Raw genomic sequence first — 18,812 nt, 5'->3', positions numbered from 1 at the left:
TCCCCGGCGCCCGCCCCCCGCCGCCGCGGAGTCGGAGCTCACTTTAATGCTGCGCGGAGCCCGGGCGCCGGGGGGCGCCTCGCTCCCCGCCCCCTCCCCCTCCCGTCGGGGCTCTTGGTCTGGGAGAGTGCCGGCTTTGTGTGGTGGCCCCGTCACTGCTGCTGCCCCCGGCACGTCACAAATCCTGGGAGAGGCCGGTTGGCCGGCCCCAACCCAGAGAGCGAGCCTCCCCGGGAGCGGGCCTGGCGCGCGCCCGCCGGGCCCTATGGAACGCGCGGGCGTCGCGCGCAGCTCGGGTGGTGCTCAGGAGCAAGTGGGCCGGTTCTGACCCCCGAGAGTTTTTTTTCTTTTTTAACTGCGGAGTTCCTCTTTTCCGATTGAACTACACTACACTAGCAGACAGCCTTGAATCTCTGTTGCCCTGGATTTCTCCAACCTGATATTTACTTAATTCTTCATGGTGGTGTCGAAAGACTGTGGTCAAAGCTGCGTGGAACCCTTAGCAGGGCTTAGCCCGGCGACCAGGAGAGCCCGGAAATTCAAAGGATTACTAAAGAACACTGACTTGGTTACCTTGCGCCCAAGGCTCACAGTCTAGCACAGGGATGGAGGACATCAATCAAGTAACCACAGCAGGACCCAAAGAACCCAAATACCTGTACTTAAATCACACGTTGTATGACCCATTCTGAAGTGCCCACAAGACAAGTCACGGCAAGCTTTTGAGCTCAGCCTCCAAGGACTTAGAAAGTGACCGTTTCCTACCCCACTTGGAAATCTTCACCACACCTCCCTTGGGAGTACATTCCAACACCAGAAAACTTTCGCTGTTTCCGGACAACTGTAACAGTGGGAAGGTGGTTCTGTCAAGAGGAGCCCAGACTCCTGGTATCTAGCACCACAGGGCCCTTTGCTTCTAGAGAGTTGTCAGTTGGTGACAGTCTTCCTGTCCCTACCTATAGCCCCAGCTCCCCTATAGATACCCTATAGGAACCCCTGTTCTCAGGGTTCCAAGTTCAGCTCCATTCCTTGCTTGGGGAGCAGAATTTCCTAATCCTAGGCCCTGCTCTCAACCCCTAGGAGCCAGGAGATAGATGGAAGAATATTGGGACAGCTCTGGCAGTTGGAATTTAGAGACAATTTACTCAATCAGCTCATAAACCCCTCTTGGCCTACTCCTGTCAAGCTGGTTTTTTGTTACCCTTTGGCTGCCCCTGATGGTCACCAGAACTGAATTTCACTTGGAGAGAGGTTGGATTAGAGTAGCCTGGGAACACACTGTGATTTGCCCCTGGCCTGGCATTCCTGGGAGTCAGTCCTGGAGCAGGAATGAATCACCGGTTTGATAAAAGAGAATTAACTTTAAACCTCTTCTCTTTTCTCCCCACTCCTTTGCCAGACCCTTCCCATATTACAGAACACCAGGGAACTGACTGCAAAGGAAATCACTGTCTGTTTCTTAGACTGCATCACCCAGCCTCCCTGCTTTAGATTTATAACAAGCTGTTCCTCAACATACTTGATCCCTTCTCAGCTTTTTTTCCAGGAGGGTCAAGACCCTGGTTCTATAGTGACCAACATTTTTCAGGGGAGTGAGAGATTTTAGGAAAAGAACAAACAGCAGCTGTGATTGCATCCATACATTTGCTAATATAAAAAGGCAAATAGAACTGGCACAGTAGCACTAGCCTGTAATCCCAGCTACTGGAGAGGCTGAGGCAGGAGGATGATAAATTCCAGGACAGCTTGGGCAATTCAGCAAGACCCTGTCTCCAAATAAGATGTAAAAAGAGCTGAGGATTGGGGCTGGGGTTGTGGCTCAGTGGTAGTGCGCTCACCTGGCATGCGTGAGGCACTGGGTTCGATCCTCAGCACCACATAAATGAAAAGTAAAGATATTGTGTCCACCTAAAACTGAAAAATAAATATTAAAAAAAAAGGCTGAGGATGTAGCCCAGTAGTAGACCTCCCTGGGTTCAATCTTAATTGCGGGGGGTGGGTACAAATAAAAACTATGGTTGTTATTGTTTAATAATCTGAAGTCTTCTCAGATGAGTGCTTAGGACGAATTCTGATGAAGATTGCTACTACCAGATCACTGAAGGTGCTACCAAAGCTGTGTGGTGAGAAACCAAACTCAATTTATTGCTTACAACAGAGATGAAGGATCTTGGCCATGATAGGTTTTTTTTTTTTTTTTGTAATGTCTCCGAGAACATAATGAAATTCACAGAAGACAAATGCAGCTGCTGAGAGATGTGTATTTTTAGCAAGCAACAACCACTGTACGGCATGACACACCATCTGGTTTAAAGCAGACCCTAAAAATCAAGTCAGCAGAAGACAAGTTGGAGAGGTTTTTATCATAGGACCATGAGAAAGGATATGGTACCGGTGACCATGAGATCCCTGCAGCTGCTCAGAGGCCCCTTCCTATATGGCCTGCTCTGGGCTTTTTGTGCTCCAGGTGCCAGGGCTGAGGAGCCCGGGGCCAATGTCCCCCATCCCAGCAGCGTGGGCCTCGATAAGAACACAGTGCACGACCAAGAGCATATCATGGAGCATCTGGAAGGTGTCATCAACAAACCAGAGGCGGAGATGTCCCCACAAGAACTGCAGCTCCATTATTTCAAAATGCACGATTATGATGTAAATAATTTACTTGATGGCTTAGAGCTCTCTACAGCCATCACTCATGTCCATAAGGAGGAAGAGAGTGAACAGGCCCCACTAATGAGTGAAGAAGAACTGATTAACATAATAGATGGTGTCTTGAGAGATGATGACAAGAACAATGATGGATACATTGACTATGCTGAATTTGCAAAATCACTGCAATAAACATTATTTGGCTATCTCCTAGTTATATGCAAATGTGACCCGTGATAATGTGATTGAATACTTTTGGGTAATGCAGAATAACTCATTTTTAACTACTACTGCGACATTTTGGTAAAAACCTGTAGCAATTTGTTACACTGGGGTGAAAAAGAGAAATCAAGAGAAATAAAGGAGAAGAGAAATGGGCATTTTGTGGTCCCTCAGTGCTGTTAAATCTCTCAATGGACAAGGGCTTGATGAACGAATCCTCTTAAGTATATGGAATAATTGGAGCTGAGCACTCAGGAACTAAACTGTAGGATATTGCTCATTCTTGATCTTAATTCATGCTACCTGAAAAGTAAGACAATAAGCTTTGCCAAGTGGACACACTTTTCAGTGACAGTGAAGGGATGGAGTGAATGCCACATGTTTCCCCTGGTGGGTTCCATCTCTTCGGATAAACGAGGTCAGTATTCTCTAAAGTTCCCCTGGCCTACAGGATCACTTGCTCTGGGTAAGTGGCTATTTGTTAGGCTGTATCAAAGCCACAACATAAGAAGAATGTCAGATATTGAGTTCAGCTGGCTACAGAGGCAAGGATTCTGTATCCTCTCACATTTTGGAAATGATAGACCACTGGCCTAAGCAATTAACCTTTTCAGATTTTCAATGTTTTATACAACTACTGCCACGCCTTTATACTTTCCTTTCTGTCGTCTTCAACTTGGGAGGAACCTTAATTTAAAGGTGCTCTCTAATCAATAGCAAATATTTTAGCTTTCTTAATATTTGTATTTCACTCTTGTTTCCAGGGTTTCCTTTTTGCAATTTTGGGACTATTTGGAATGTAAGGACTTGGTACAGCAGGCTTAAACCATTGGCTGGCCTTAAGCCTAGGTGGGAAGTGAAAAGATCATTCATCAAACCCAGTGATTAACCTGATTCAAGTTCTGTTTCAAAGGAATGTTGTTTAAATTACCTCTTCTAGCCTGAATGGATGAATTCTTAAATTTCAGGAAAGATTAGAAAAGGAAGCTGAAAAATTCCTCAACAGTGTGAGAAATCTCAGTATTTGAAAGTGAGAAGAAGCTGCAGACTGTAATTTGGTTTGTTGGATGTGGTAGACATGCTGTGATAGAAAACCCAAAATGATGGTTGAATGGGGGAAAGAAAATGCATAAAATTTGCTGTAAGATGTATAGAGACTTATTTTCTTTATTAAAGTATTCTTGTAAGAAAACTTATGTGTTTGTAAAAATGATTTCCTGTGTCAAGTATTTGTGCAATCAGAGATGACTTGTAAACTATTCTTGTAATATCTCATTATTTTGAAAGATTTATATAATGAATTCTGAATATATGGCCAATAAAACCGATGGGACAAAATTAAAAAAAAAAAGAAAGAAACACAGATGGACCGTAAGTAGTCTGAATGCCAGAGTGTTGTTGGTAATTTGTTTAGTTAGTACTATTCTTCTAAAATGTAGATTGGATATTTTAAATACAAATAGAGTCAGTTCCTTTTGTTTAGATTCTACCACTCTTACCATCATCATCATAAAAATGTTTATTAATACATATCTATTTGCATGTAATTGTGTTCAAAGTCTATCAAATTTACTAGTTCATTATCCCTGTGTCATATAAGCCTTAATTTGCATGACTCAAAAATCAGAGTTTTTGTGTATTTTGCCTATTACTTATTTAACTTAAATGCAACATTTCATTTTTATCAAATGCTCACTGGCATATGAAAACAAGTCTCTATATTAGAGTATAAGTTCAAATCCCCAGTTTTATTTTTACAGTCAACTTTATGATACAGAAAGGCATTTTCCATATTATCCTAGGTATCTAAAGCTATAGTGAATTCACATATATTATGTTTGAGATGCAACACCATGAATAAAGATGAAATCAACCAAGTAAAATGAATCATCTTCATCAGAGATTTAACATAATTTGCATGGGATTGTCTCCAAATTAAACCATTCTATCACTAGAAAAAAGTCAGTGAGGTCAATTCAAGTACGATTTATGTAATTGACTTTGCTAGATGCAAGACAAAAATGTTTCATTAAATTTCATTTTTCATTAAAAGACAAATAACCAAAAATATCAAAATAAAGACACTATTTTGGTAATGAGTCCATTTTCCCAAGCTTTTTGTATCTTTCTGTGTAATAGGACCACTATATGAAAAAAAAAAAAAAAAACTTAGGTTTCACAGAAACATTTCCTCTCAGTTGTAATTTTTTCTTTGCTTTTACATTTTCAGTATTTGGCAGAAAGAGATGATTATTTCAATCCATCTGTCTTTGGAAATTACTGCATGTTTTCTTATTGTATGAATTTGAATAGTATACACATATACAATATCATATCTGCCAGAGGGTCACACAGTACTGTGTATGATACAAGCAATGAAGATATGATAGCCTGCAGAGTAAGAAATTTGAAGTCCGATTTGGGCCCAAGCAAAGAGAATGGTGAGTTTTATAAACATTGACAGGTAGACAATGATGTGCCAAGGACTATCCTTAACACATATCAACTCATTTAATCTTATATATTGACTCATTTAATACCCACCTCATTTATAGGCTATTATTTTTAGTCCCATTTTATTGAAGATTGAATCACAAAGATATTAATTCCCACAACTAATAAGTGATGGACCTAGAGTTTAACTCAGTAAGTATTACTCCAAAGTATGTTCTTAGCTATCCAGTGCATTATATTTGATGATGTTGTTAAGTCTTAGGGATTGTCGAACTTCAACCTTAGATCTTAAAAGCAATGTCCTCTATGTATCTATTTCTGTTCTGTTTTTCTGTTTCCCTCCTAATTCTGTAGCACAATCCTATTTTACATCATACTCAAGTTGCTATATTTTGGATGAAACTCAGCTGCCTGATTTTCAAGGCTCAAACCATCTAATTAAGTAATCTTATTTACACTTTCCCCAATTTTCATTCCCATCTCAAGACAGTTTCTTCTTTTTTTCTATGATGTAGTTCCCTCCATTTTATCATTTGGTCTATGCTCATCCCATTTTTGCAGAAAAAAACAATTTCCCATCTAAATCCTACTACTTTGTTAATTTTGTTACATGATTCTTAGAAGCCAGGCAGTTTTGTATTCCTGACTCCTCAACTGAATTGGATCATCTTGTATCAGAGAAATTGATCTTGCACAATGATATATTTCAAGGAAATAAGAAGAAAGTGATTTATGAACGCTGATAGCCCAACCCATGTTAACATACAAAACCCAGCTAAGATTCATAAAACCATAATGCTATAATATTCATATTTGAATAAGAAGTCATAGTCCCAATGTATCTGTATATCTATGTGAGTTTCAATTTTTTTGGAATGTATACGTTAACTTGAATGTGTATGCTGCTGATTGATTTTACTTTAAATGTTCAGTCCCATTCTGAGACACATGGAGAATGTCATTCCTCCATGTGTAAATCATTTCCTATTCTTTATATCTGGATTATTTTTTCCCTTCATATACTGTGATGGCAGTAGCATTCCTACGGAGAAATCATGATTTAAAAGCTACTTCTTTCTTAGCAAAAATGATTTAGTATATTATTTTCAAAGATTTTGACATCAAGTTAGTGCTGGGGTCACAGTACGTTTACGTAATATTTATTTTGATTTGCACACATTTACAATGACCTTTTGTCAACTTTAGGTGATTTTAAAAAATAAATAATTTATTATCGCTAAAGTGGTTTTATTCTCTTTTCACCTACAGTATACAATTATTTAAACCATCCTTTGATCAGATTGTAGATGTTTATATTAATTTTGAGTAGAGAAATGACATTGCAGTACAGAAGCTACGTTCTCCTTCTACTGGCCACCCTTGAAAAATAACTTGGCCATTCAAAGACCAAGTAAGACTCTTGTCAGATATGTATGAGGAGGAATTAGCTAATAAATTCAGTGGTGATTCTAAGCTTCCAGGCCTGAAAATCACTGGGAATAATTGTGAAATATTGATGAAAAATTTAGAGCTAAATTCAATGATTCAGTGGGTCTAACCCACTGAAAATATAAAAAACAAATTTGGAATATAAAACTAATAAATTAGTGTTTGTTAAGGAGGATTTAATTTAATTTATATTTTTACATTGAATTACTTCCTCTTGGAAAATATTTCTATTTTTGAAACTGGATAATATCCAGTTTCAAAATATATTCAGTGGAAAATAAGAAACAGCAAGAAAGAAGAAAATATATTTAGGCTCATTTACTTTTTAAAAATTTTTATTCTTTTTAGTTATACATAGCAGTAGAATCTATTTTTGTATATTTTTACAAGCATGGAATATAATTTATTATAATTAGTATCCCAGTCTTGTGGACATAAACAATGTTGAGATTGACTATGATGTATTCATATATATATATATACATAGGAAAGTTATGTCAGATTCATTCTACTGTCTTTCCTATTCCTAACTATCTTCCCTGCCCTTCATTCCCCTTTATCTAATCTAATGAACTTCTATTGTTCCCCTCCTCTCCTCTTTTTGTATGTTAGCATCCACATATAAGAGAGAACATTTGACCTTTGGTTTTTGGGATTGGCTTATTTCACTTAGCTTGATAGTCTCCAGATTCGTTTATTTACTGGCAAATATCATAAAACCTTTCTCTATGACTGAGTGATAATCCATTGTGTGTGTATCATAATATATCCATTATATATATATATATATATATATATATATATATATATATACACACACACACACACACACACACACACAACCCTACACACCATAATTTCTTTATCCATTCAATTGTTGATGAACATCTAGGTTGGTTCCATAGCTTAGCTATTGTGAATTGAGCTGCTATAAACATTGATGTGGCTGTGTCATTGTAGTATGCTGATTTTAGATCCTTTGGGTATATACTAAGGAGTGGGAAAGCTGGGCCAAATGGTGGTTCTTTCCAAGTTTTCTGAGGAATCTCCATTCTGCTTTCCATAGTGGTTGTACTAATTTGTGGTTCTTTGAACAATGTATGAATATACCCTTTCCCACACAATCTCACAATCATCGTTACTTGTATTCTTGATAATTGCATTTAGGCTCATTTTCTGTTGCCAAAAAATATGTCTTACATTCTGTTGTGCTCATAATAATGTTCAGAATAGTGCTTTCCGTATAAACATTAAATACTTAACCAAGTTAATTAAGAGCAAAAGCAGAAATTTGCCTCTTCTTTGCTTCCTTATCTTACATATTCTTAATTTTTAAATCCCAAAAGTTTTCAGTTCTTGGTCATTGAGAAAGGAAGTCACTCAAATAGTGAACATAATGTGATAATCAGTTGAATTTTATTTGGGAAAATAAAAATAAATTCTATTTTAAAATGACATACTTGATATAGGAATCTGGTAACGCAATTATTAGCTGCCATGACCAAATAATAGTACATTTAAGTGATGTTTAAAAATGTGAATTTTTTTTTAATTACATAAAAATTTACCTGACATCATGACTTATTTTTTTTTTTTTTTGGGTATAGCTTGCATGGTTTTGTTTGTTTGTTTTCAGAGAAACTATTTACTGTAGCTCCTCCAATTTTAGGGCTTGTATTTGATCTCATCCTCTTTTAGGTAAAAGTGGGTGATGATAAAACTATAGAGAAATACTTGACATCTTTCATGAGTTGACTTTTGAGGCCCACCACTTATTAGTGCTATGCAAGCCATTCCCATATCTCAAAAGGGAGGTTACTGGTCATCATGCAGGAGAAACAATGCCTCAGAGCAGGTCCTTACTAGGTATGGATGCATGTTCATAATGCCTGCACACTTCCAGATGCTATTCCAGTTCTCTGCCATCCTGTGGAGTAGAAGCTGTTGCTACTAATGCAGGGATTGGCAGGTAATTTGCATTTTCAGGTCATATGAACTAGAATTAGAGGAAAAGTCAACAGGATTTGAGAGGGAGACTGTCACAGATCTCTTGGGCTGCAACTCTAGAAGAATAAGGATACTTTTTTCCCCACAGAGAAAAATCAAAACTAGCATTTTTGTTTTTATAAGGTTGAAATCAACCACATTATGACTAAAAACAAATTCCTCCAAAAGACTTTAGTAAGGACACCCAATGAACATGATAATCAACATAGACTGTTTTTTGTTTTTACTGCTTCAATTTTCTTTCTTTTTTTTTTTTTTTTTTTTTTTTTTTTTTTTTTTGGTGATGCTGGGGATTGGACCCAAGCAAGGCCTTAGCACATGCTAGACTAGTGCTCTCCCATTGAGCTATAACTCCCATTCTTTACTTTCTTAAAGGTAATGTTTTGTGTTGTTTGCCTTAATTAAAAATGATATTTACTGAGATTATTTTAGTACTAGATATGAAATATAAGTTTACATGAGAGGCTATTGAAAAAAGATTCTAAATGGAGGGAAAAATACAATTTTTGAATTTATCAATTTCTTTCTTCATTAACAATGATGGAAAAATGAAATATTTACTTATTTTTTGGAGCATAGCTGCCTTCTCTATATTGCCTATTCTAGACAGTATTCTATCTTAAAATATTACCTAAGTGATATATATGTACACATACGTAGATGTGTATGTATCTGTATAATTTACATATAATTATATCTATAATTTAGAATACTTATTTTCACACCTATAATCCAAGCCACTCAGGATCACAAGTTTGAGGGAAGCCTCAACAATTTACTAATGCATTCTCAAAATTTAAAAATTTAACAAAGGGTTGGGGATAGACTCAGTGGTAGAGCACTTTCCTGCAAGCTTGAGACCTTCGGTTCAATCCACAGTACCGTAAAACAAACCAACATATTTTCACCTCTTTACGTGTCAGCAAAATGAAGCTGTGAGGGGTTATTATAATTTAACATGTGGCCACATTAGTTAAAGAGGTTCCAAACTCAGGTTCTTTTGAGTGTACAGCCCTTACTGCTTTCTCTGTATGCCACTGCCTGAATTCGTATAATTGGTGATATAAAGATTATCTGTAGCATTCAAAGCAAATGATGATAGTTGGATGAGGCAAACATTGTAAACTTGAGTTTTTCTATTTTTTTCTCTCAATAGTTCAGAATGAAATCATTGTCCTTACAACAAATACAGAAGATACTATGAAAAATAGAGTGAGGAGAACAGAAATCAATGTAGAAGGGGAAGCAAAAAATAAGGACACGGTCATGGAAGTTGACAGACAGGGGAGCTACAGGTAGACCCTAAACCAAAGCCTAACTTGAGAACAGAGCAACAGTTGCACAGGGCTGTGAGCTCACACGATGGTGCTGTGACTAATCCTTGGAAACTTCCCAGAATGACTAGAGACATTGGCACAGCTCCTTTTGCACCAAATTTGGAAGAAATAAACAATATTTTGGAATCGAAATTTAAATCTTGGATCAAATCCCCAGGCCAAACCAAGTTCTTTTTTCTTGAAGATGCAGAAGAGAGTATCAGGTCAGTATGTGACATCTGCAGCTGCCAAGAATGTCCATACTATCCCTAATCCTTCCCCCAAGGAACTAACAAAAAAAGAGATGGAAAGGGACACACTGCCTCATTCAGAACAGACACTTTCTCCCTTAAGTAAAACTACTCACCCAGCTCCACAGCCCCAAATTAAAAAGATGGAAGATGACATCATCAACCAGAAACCTGCTGAAACCTCTCCTCCTCCTATAGCTCCCAAGCCTATGCCTCTTCCCACTAGTCAGGTAGCAGCGGTAAACCGAAGATTCTGAAAACTTTTGGTGCCCCAAGACCATACTCAAGTTCTGCTCCTTCACCATTTGCCCTTGCTGTTGTGAAGAGGTCACAGTCTTTCAGTAAGGCACAGCCCGAGTCACCCAGTTTGGGTGCATCCAACCAACCTCCAGCTCACCCAGAGGATGGGAGGACTTGCTGTGTACACAGGTGTGCAGACATCCCACAAATTGATATGATGGATAAGGTAAATGTTACCTTTTTAAAAAAAATAAGTATTTGGATTATTATGGAACCTGGTTAAAATAGTGGATAACAAGCATGTTGGTGTGTTTGTGCATTACTGAACTCTGAATTCTTATTAATAGAATACCATGCTACTATAGGGAAGAAATTAATACATATAATATCATTATTTAGTGTGTATAATTCACATAACTTTATTAGATATTACTATAAGGTTGTAATTATATAATTGTATTGTTAGTAATGGTATTAAATTTCTTCATTCATAGGCCTTGTTAATTTACTAGTTTTGAGTTTGAACTATTTTCTTTGCTAATTCATTTTTAATTTTTCTGGATGTCCTGGCTTACTTCATGTTCTCTTCATGTGTTACAGTAATATATAATGCAATATAAACAGTGTTGGTTATATGAAACAGCAGAATCAAAGACTAGATAAAGTAACCCAACACCTGGGCTGTGCCTTTTCCATTATATTCATTCAGTCTCACAGCTGACCATACATTTTTGCATGTAACTAATTCAAATTGAAATCAGTTCTAAAGTGTATCTTTCTTTTTTTTTTTTAAAAAAGAGAGAGAGTGAGAGACAGAGAGAGTGTAAAGAGAGAATTTTTTAAATATTTATTTATTTATTTATTTTAGTTATCGGCGGGCACAACATCTTTGTTTGTATGTGGTTCTGAGGATCGAACCCGGGCCACACGCATGCCAGGCGAGCGCGCTACCGCTTGAGCCACATCCCCAGCCCCAAGTGTATCTTTCTTAATTCCCCATTTTGTTAAGGTCACCTTTTTCAGTTATACATGTGTTGACTAAAACATCATCCAACTACTGTCTAGCCTTAATGACTTACCAAAAAGTGTGTCATTGAGTTGATGCTTAGTCAACTAAATAGTGTATTTTGCCAGGTTCAGACTGTATAGACAATGAGGGTATGAAATTCACAGTGTGACTCATGATAATCTGCATGTGAGTTTTAAGAAATGTTTTGTGTACTTTTACTCTGATGGTGTTTAAAGAATACTTTCATATTTGTGTGATGGTTCCAGAAGTATTTTACACTACTTTTTCAAACATTCATAGAGTAGGAGAACATTTTTCAGTAATTTTAAAGCAATATTTATAGTGGAAAATATTTACATTTACATAAAAATATTTACATTATTTGTTAAAGCATCAGGAAGTGATGTATGATATAGACTTTTATTCTTGAGTTGGGAATAAAACCTGCATTTTTTCCTTAAACTGGAATATCATTCCTAAACAATGGAACTTTGATTTAGATAATGCATTTTTTGAGTCATTGTCCAAACCATGTTTAACTCATTATTTTTTATGGCAGTTGGAAAAAGACATCTTTAAGATTACTTGATTTGCCAGTTAATTCTGATACTGAATATTCCTTCCTAAGAAGTTTAAGATTTTGATTCTTCAGTTTGGAAGTTACTAATATTTATTTTTATCCTCGTGGGAAAAATAAAACAGCCAACACAAAGTCCCCATGACTTCCTGAGACACAAAATAAATATTTACATGTAGTAATTGATATTCCTTTATTAAAAGATACATTAGATTTAACCACTATGAAATTGTCAATATTTGACTGTGCTTTCAAAAATAATAATTTTCCAACCTGTATGTTGAAACCATGAACATGGATTATTTTTAATTTTGTAGAATTTTTTGATTATTATTTTGGCTCTTCTGGTCAACTCCATGTATTGGAAATATCAGCATTATTTGACTCCACACAGTAAACTGTATCCTTGAAAGAGAGAGACCATTTTTCTTCCTTAGCCTCCTCTGTTCAAGGGAAGGGAAGGTAAAGTAATGCCATCATCTTCTAGTTCAGCTTTGGCAGCAAAGAGAATTTATTGGGTGAAGAAACAGCCTTATCTAAATCATCCATTGGGCAAATGGTGATTCTTAAAGAACTATTGGTGATAAAAATGTTTTACAGAATTGAACTATTCTTCCCTTGGAATTCACATAAATATAGTGCATTTATTTTTTTAGCAAAATAACTCTGCACATAATGAACAAAATTCTCCAACACCAACTCCAGCTGACTGCCCATAATTCACCCTTAGGAGACAAAGTTCTTTAACATTCCAAAGCCCTGACCCAGAACAGATCCGACAGAGTTTGCTGACTGCAATCTGTTCTGGAGAGGCTGCTGCCAAATTGAAAGGGTAAGTTTTCTTTATCAGATGGGTGACAGTGGGTTTATTTTCAACATTGTCAAACTAATACTTGAGGGAAACTTTTTTCTAGCATTTAAATCCTAATTGAGAGGATGCCAGAAGTTTACTCTTTTATGTTAGGGGTCATTTTTTAATTATAAACTGAAAGAGTCCAGAGTTTTATAAATAGTTTAAAATGTTGGCTCTATTTTCAACAACATGAGCCAGGTGCAGAACATGACTTTTGGATCATTATTGTATAATTATATGTAGTTGACAGTGCTCTCATATCTTATTTTAAGAAATTATGTTAGCACATTAGGATTCTTTAGAAGACTGCTCCCTATTCCAGAAAAGGTAGACTTCCGGTGATGGGAACCACCAAGTTTCCAGACATAGCTTCTCCAAAATAACTGTCATAGGTGGAGTTAGAAGAGTTGTATAGCTTTAATAAAAAGAATAAGAGAGCCCAGCATGATGGCACATGCCTGAAATCTCAATAGCTTGGGAGGCTGAGGCAGGAGGTTGTGAGTTCAAAGCCAGCCTCAGCAATAGCGAGGTGCTAAGCAACTCAGACCCTGTCTCTAAATAAAATACAAAATAGGGTTAGGGATGCAATTCAGTGGTCTAGTGCCCCTGAGTTCCATCCCTAGTCCCCCCCACACCCCACCGAATAAATAAGAGAATTGGGGTGTGCTGGCACATACCCATGATCCCAGCTACTTGGGAGGCTGAGGTAGGAGCATTTCAAGTTTGAGCCTGGGCAACTTAGTGAGACCCTGTCACAAAATTTTAAAAAGGCCTGGAGATGTGGTTCAGTGGTAGGCCACCCCAGTAGCACCACCACCAAAAACAACAACAACAACAACAAAACAAAACAAAACAAAACAAAACAAAAAAACTAGAGAATGTAGATGAGAACTAATACAGAAATCACAGTCTTCATAATGCCCTGCCATAGTTGTCTAGTTCTTCTTCATGGAGGCGTAGAAAGCAGGAGAGAGGAGGGTGTGTCTTTCTTCAGGGTAAACACTAAATGAGTGTCCCAAGGAAATTTTTGCGGGTGAGTTTCTTCACTCTATATCCTTCATGCCCTGAAAGAGTACATGGTGAACTTTGAGCAGAAGCTTCACTAAGACTTCCCAGAGTCAATCATCTCTGCATTCCTACTGCTTGATTCCCCAGTAGTCATCCTATTAGAAATACTTCAACACTGAAGACAGAAGGAAAGTCCTTGGGATTCCACTGACTCCCTAGGTATTTGATTTTGTGAATTCCTTTTCTAAACATTTTATAAACTATTTAGATAAGAGTTAAGAGACTTGTTGAGCAAAACATGGAGCTCAACAGAAATTAAATCTGCAAAGGAACAGGAATGCTGCAAAAATAGAAAAAAAACAGAGAGGCAACTTGGGTGTCTCAAGGACTTCAGCACTTGCCACACTCAGCTGCTCTAGCCAGTTTTCTCCATGTATTTGAGTGACAGATATTCCTCTCCCAGACGACATGGTGCTCATATCTGGGCACTTCACTTTCAAGAGTGAAGGAAACAAATAATTCAGAGGGATTAGTGTTGAATTTTATAGCTTTTTTTGGCTGGGGGGAGCTGCATTTAGGTGCCAAGCAGCATAGAAATTTGGTATAGCTTTAAATATTGAAATTGGCATTTCACAGATCATGACAAATTTACATTTAAAGGGGGAAATATGCTCATGTTAATAAACTGTACAGTCTTATTTTTGAAAAATTTTCTATTTCTCATCTGGTAAATTAAAGATGAGTTTCAAACCAGTCACTGTGAAGCTATAGTTTTCTCAATTCAATAAATCTGACAAGCAATTTCAAGCACATAATTCCAAGTACCAAATATTTTACTAGATACTGGGAATGTAAAAATGAATAAAATGAAGCCTCTATCTTCTGCACGTTCACAGCCTAGGCCTAAAAAACAGTGTCACATCAGCCCCCAGGAAAACCAGTAACCACATAGAAATTGACTGCAGTGCCACTGCACTTAGTTGGTGAATACATTAATCAATTCCAATGAACTAATTGCAAATACTGTGCATTAAATTGGAAATGCCTTTTAAGCCAACAGAATCGTACAGCAGGCAGCTGTGTATTTGGTGTGTTACTGGCCCTGAGTTGGCAGTGCTTTCACACAGAAAACCCTCATTACTTCCAGAATGAGCTGGATGTGGATCAACACAGAAAGGAGACTGAAATGATGATCCTATAATTGTATCCTATTTAAAACTCATTACTTCAGATTCTATTGAGTTTAAAATTTCATCTCTTGGACTAGGAGGTTATTGATAGCTCTGTCTGTCGAGTGGGATCTCCTAAATCTTTTTTAGTGAATATTTCATACATTAACCCATTTTATTTCACAAAAAACTGGCCATAAGGTCTAATACTGTTTTCAGTATCCAAAATCGAGGACCAGCATTTTTATTTTTAGTCATATAATTCTGAAAATTGTGTTTTTGTGTGCCAGGACTTACATATAAGTGTGTTCATGTAGTGTCATATGCAGTAGCTCTAAATAAGTATAACTGTAATATCCAAAGATAATAGAAAATATAACAGTGCATTCAAAGCATATATGATCATATAGCAATACAATGAATGAAATAGAGCCAAACATGACATTATAAGAGGAGCACACACACAAATATATCCATGAGATATTTAGCAGTATTCAAAACTTGTATATTGGTGTTGCATGCATAGGTGTGGTCCTCTTTAGAAATGAATTGGGTCTTGGGATATATCTCGGTGGTAGAGAACATGCTTGCCATGAGCAAGACCCTACATTCAATCGGCAGCACCAAAAATAAATAAGTAATTTAAAAAAATTAAAGCAAAGTAGTAATTATAAAAATCATGGCTATGATTCCCTCAAGAGGAAAAGAGGAGGAGTTGTTGAGGGCTTATAGAATAGGCATTCAATATAATGGGGAACCTAAAATCTATCAAGATAAATGCAATATATATGAAATACAAATTAATGCAAAAATACATGATAAGATATCCCATTTTTAAAGTCAGGTCATTAGGGGGCTGGCAGTGTTCTTTCTTTTGACCTGTGTGGTAAGTTGTTCTCATTTGCCTTCATTGGACTGTATGTCTACATTCACTGCACTTTTCTGACTTGTATTTCAAAAAAATTGAAAAAGCTAGTGAAAATTGACACAGGCTCTTCATTTCTTGTAATACTTCTTTAGTTCCATGTTTTTGTCATGTAATGAAGATTTCTCCTAGTTTCTTTTAAATTCTGACATTTAAAATTATAACAACAATGATATTGCCAAATAAAATCTCCAGTGATTTTTGACAGTAGGTTTAGATTGCTCATCAGAAAGTTGGCTCTGTGCTTGCCTCTATTTTGGCATCCAAATATTCAATTTAACTCCAGGTATCAACCTGCTTTATGGCTCTCTTTCTTACCTGAATAATTAACCTGTGAATGGTTGGTTCACATTAGAACAATTAGTTAGTTGATTGCTGTAGTGTAAATGGGGTTGTTAACATGCCATGTTTTTTTCATGTTTTGGAGGGTTTTTCCACACCTTGCCTCCATTCAACCATGTAATCACAGAGATCAGTCCTGTTTTCATACAAAGTATTAATCTAGTTCAGTATTTCACAAATTGGGTTTCATGTTGAGATTTATATATGAACTATAAAGTTATTTACAGAGAATAAGATTAATGTTGGCCTGTATTGACACAAGAACTTTTTTGGATGCTTTTTATAGTGTAGGGTGCCTAATTGACTAAAAAGCAGGTCATTACACTGTTACAAAGAGAATATAGCTTTATAAAAATAAAGTCTGAAAATAAACTGATGAATACTGTTTCACCTTTGATAATAAATATTTCTTCAGATTGAAAATTTTAAATTTGGGTAGGTAGAAGCCTGAGCAGGGGGGTTGGTAAAAAACTGGGGAAGTCACCCAGAATCTGACAGGCATGTTTTGTTTATTTAACTGGCCTGTTTTTTGTTTATGTTTCCTTGATTTGATTTGAACAAAAGATTTCAGTTTGATAGCTCTGTCTATAGTAAGAAATACTTACTAAGTCCTACACTGTGCCAGGCACTTGAAAAATTGATATAATATGGTAACCGAATAGATAAGATCTTTGCCTCCTAGAATTTATAGAATAGTTCTTTAAGGATGTTCTCTCATATTTAAAAGTTTAGTAAACAAAATTTTAAATATCAAAGCAAATGGCTCTTTTCTTTCACAGTAACCACTCTTCATAGATTGCTAACCTTCCAGACCACTTTTATAATATATAAACACATTTAGCTTACCAAAATGGAATCTTTCATAAGAAGATATTTTTGAAGCTTCCCATCTTATTACATATAGATCTATCCTATTGTTTTTTAAGCCTACGTAGTATTAACCTCTATGAATATAACAGAACCTATTTGCTACTCATTGATAACCATTAAATTGGATTTATACATGGTGCTGCAATGAGCATGTTTTACTTCTAAGCATTTAGCTCCATCAGTATGTCTTTTTAAGTACATGAAACAAATTTTTTCTCACAAAGAACTATGAGGACTCTAATTTTGGCATGAATTACAAAAACTAATTCTACACATGGAGACTTTGGGGCCAAGGTTACACAGTAAAATGTCATTACCTGTCTGTTGTCTGTACTTGGAGAGGAATCCCATAGGAACACTGAAGGGGTGGAGATGAGTTCCCTCCCCTATCATACACATTTCTTCTTCTTTTTCCCCCCCAGGCAGGTAGTATCAACCACTCTGCTCCATCTTGGATTTACAAGAAATTTCATTACTGAAAGTTACTAAATCTTAGTTTAGTAAAGGGAAGAAATGAAATACAAGGAAACCAAATACAAACTAATTTACAATAATTTCTTTTTCCTTTTCACCAGCTTACTTTGTTGGTCAAATCTGCAAGCATTGTTAACTTCAGCTCTTGTCTTATGAGGAAATGATAGCATTTGGTTATGACGCCAAATTAGCCAAATTATAGTCTAGATAAACTGGTTTTTAAAAACATTTTCATTTTATGTTCAAAATAGTCAAGTTCCACTATTCAGGATCCACATGATTTTTCCTTACTTTCTTTTAAGTTGTAATTTTGAGCTATTTAGAAAATTCTTTAGTGTTTTTAATTCACTAACAGTTCACAAATAAACTTTCAAAAGAATTTCAAAACTTAGGAGTTTATTTACTAAAAAGAAATCCCAAAACCTCCACAATTGTTGTGGCACAAGAGTCATAGATTTGACCTTTCTTAACCCTACAGATGAAAAGCACTTTTTAAAACCATTTATTGTTGTTTTTAATAAATAAGAGGTCACTGAGAATGAAACATCAAGATAATACATATTATCAATATAAAAATTGTAAAGTCATTCTTTTGTGAAATTTACTTTACTTGGTTGCATTTTCCAAAGCACTCTTGGGGAGCCAGAATTAATCTAGCTAAAAATGCTCTTTAACAGCTTGGCCTGCAGTCTGTTTGTGCTCTTGTCCTTTATGTTGATTTGGTAATTTTATAAAGCCGAAGATGTGTTAATGGATTGTTTAACTTGTTTCTTGTGGAAATAACAACTCTCTGGTTTTTCATTTCATGGTAGAGTGAACATTTATCCTTGATTATTTGTAATTTATTGAAATAATAAATGCTGAATATTAATACTTTTAATTAAAAAGAAGTTAAAATGTGCTAATTGTTGAAAATTTGACAGCTGTCCCATTTTAAATTGGGAGGATATGAGGCATTAATACACACATGATCTAAAAAGTTTTCCTGTCCACACAA

General features: G+C 36.3%; 2 pseudogenes; both read left to right on the top strand.

Annotated features, from left to right (window-relative positions):
• Positions 1 to 2,056: 2,056 nt before the first annotated feature.
• Positions 2,057 to 2,862, top strand: LOC114080253 (multiple coagulation factor deficiency protein 2 homolog pseudogene; annotated as a pseudogene).
• A 1,862-nt stretch (positions 2,863 to 4,724) lies between these two features.
• The window catches only part of LOC114080252 (cordon-bleu protein-like 1), a 47,696-nt pseudogene continuing 33,608 nt past the window's right edge, over positions 4,725 to 18,812 (top strand).

This window comes from Marmota flaviventris, unplaced genomic scaffold (assembly GCF_047511675.1).
Source record: "Marmota flaviventris isolate mMarFla1 unplaced genomic scaffold, mMarFla1.hap1 Scaffold_44, whole genome shotgun sequence".
NCBI lineage: Eukaryota > Metazoa > Chordata > Mammalia > Rodentia > Sciuridae > Marmota > Marmota flaviventris.
This window is presented reverse-complemented; position numbering and strand designations above follow the sequence as displayed.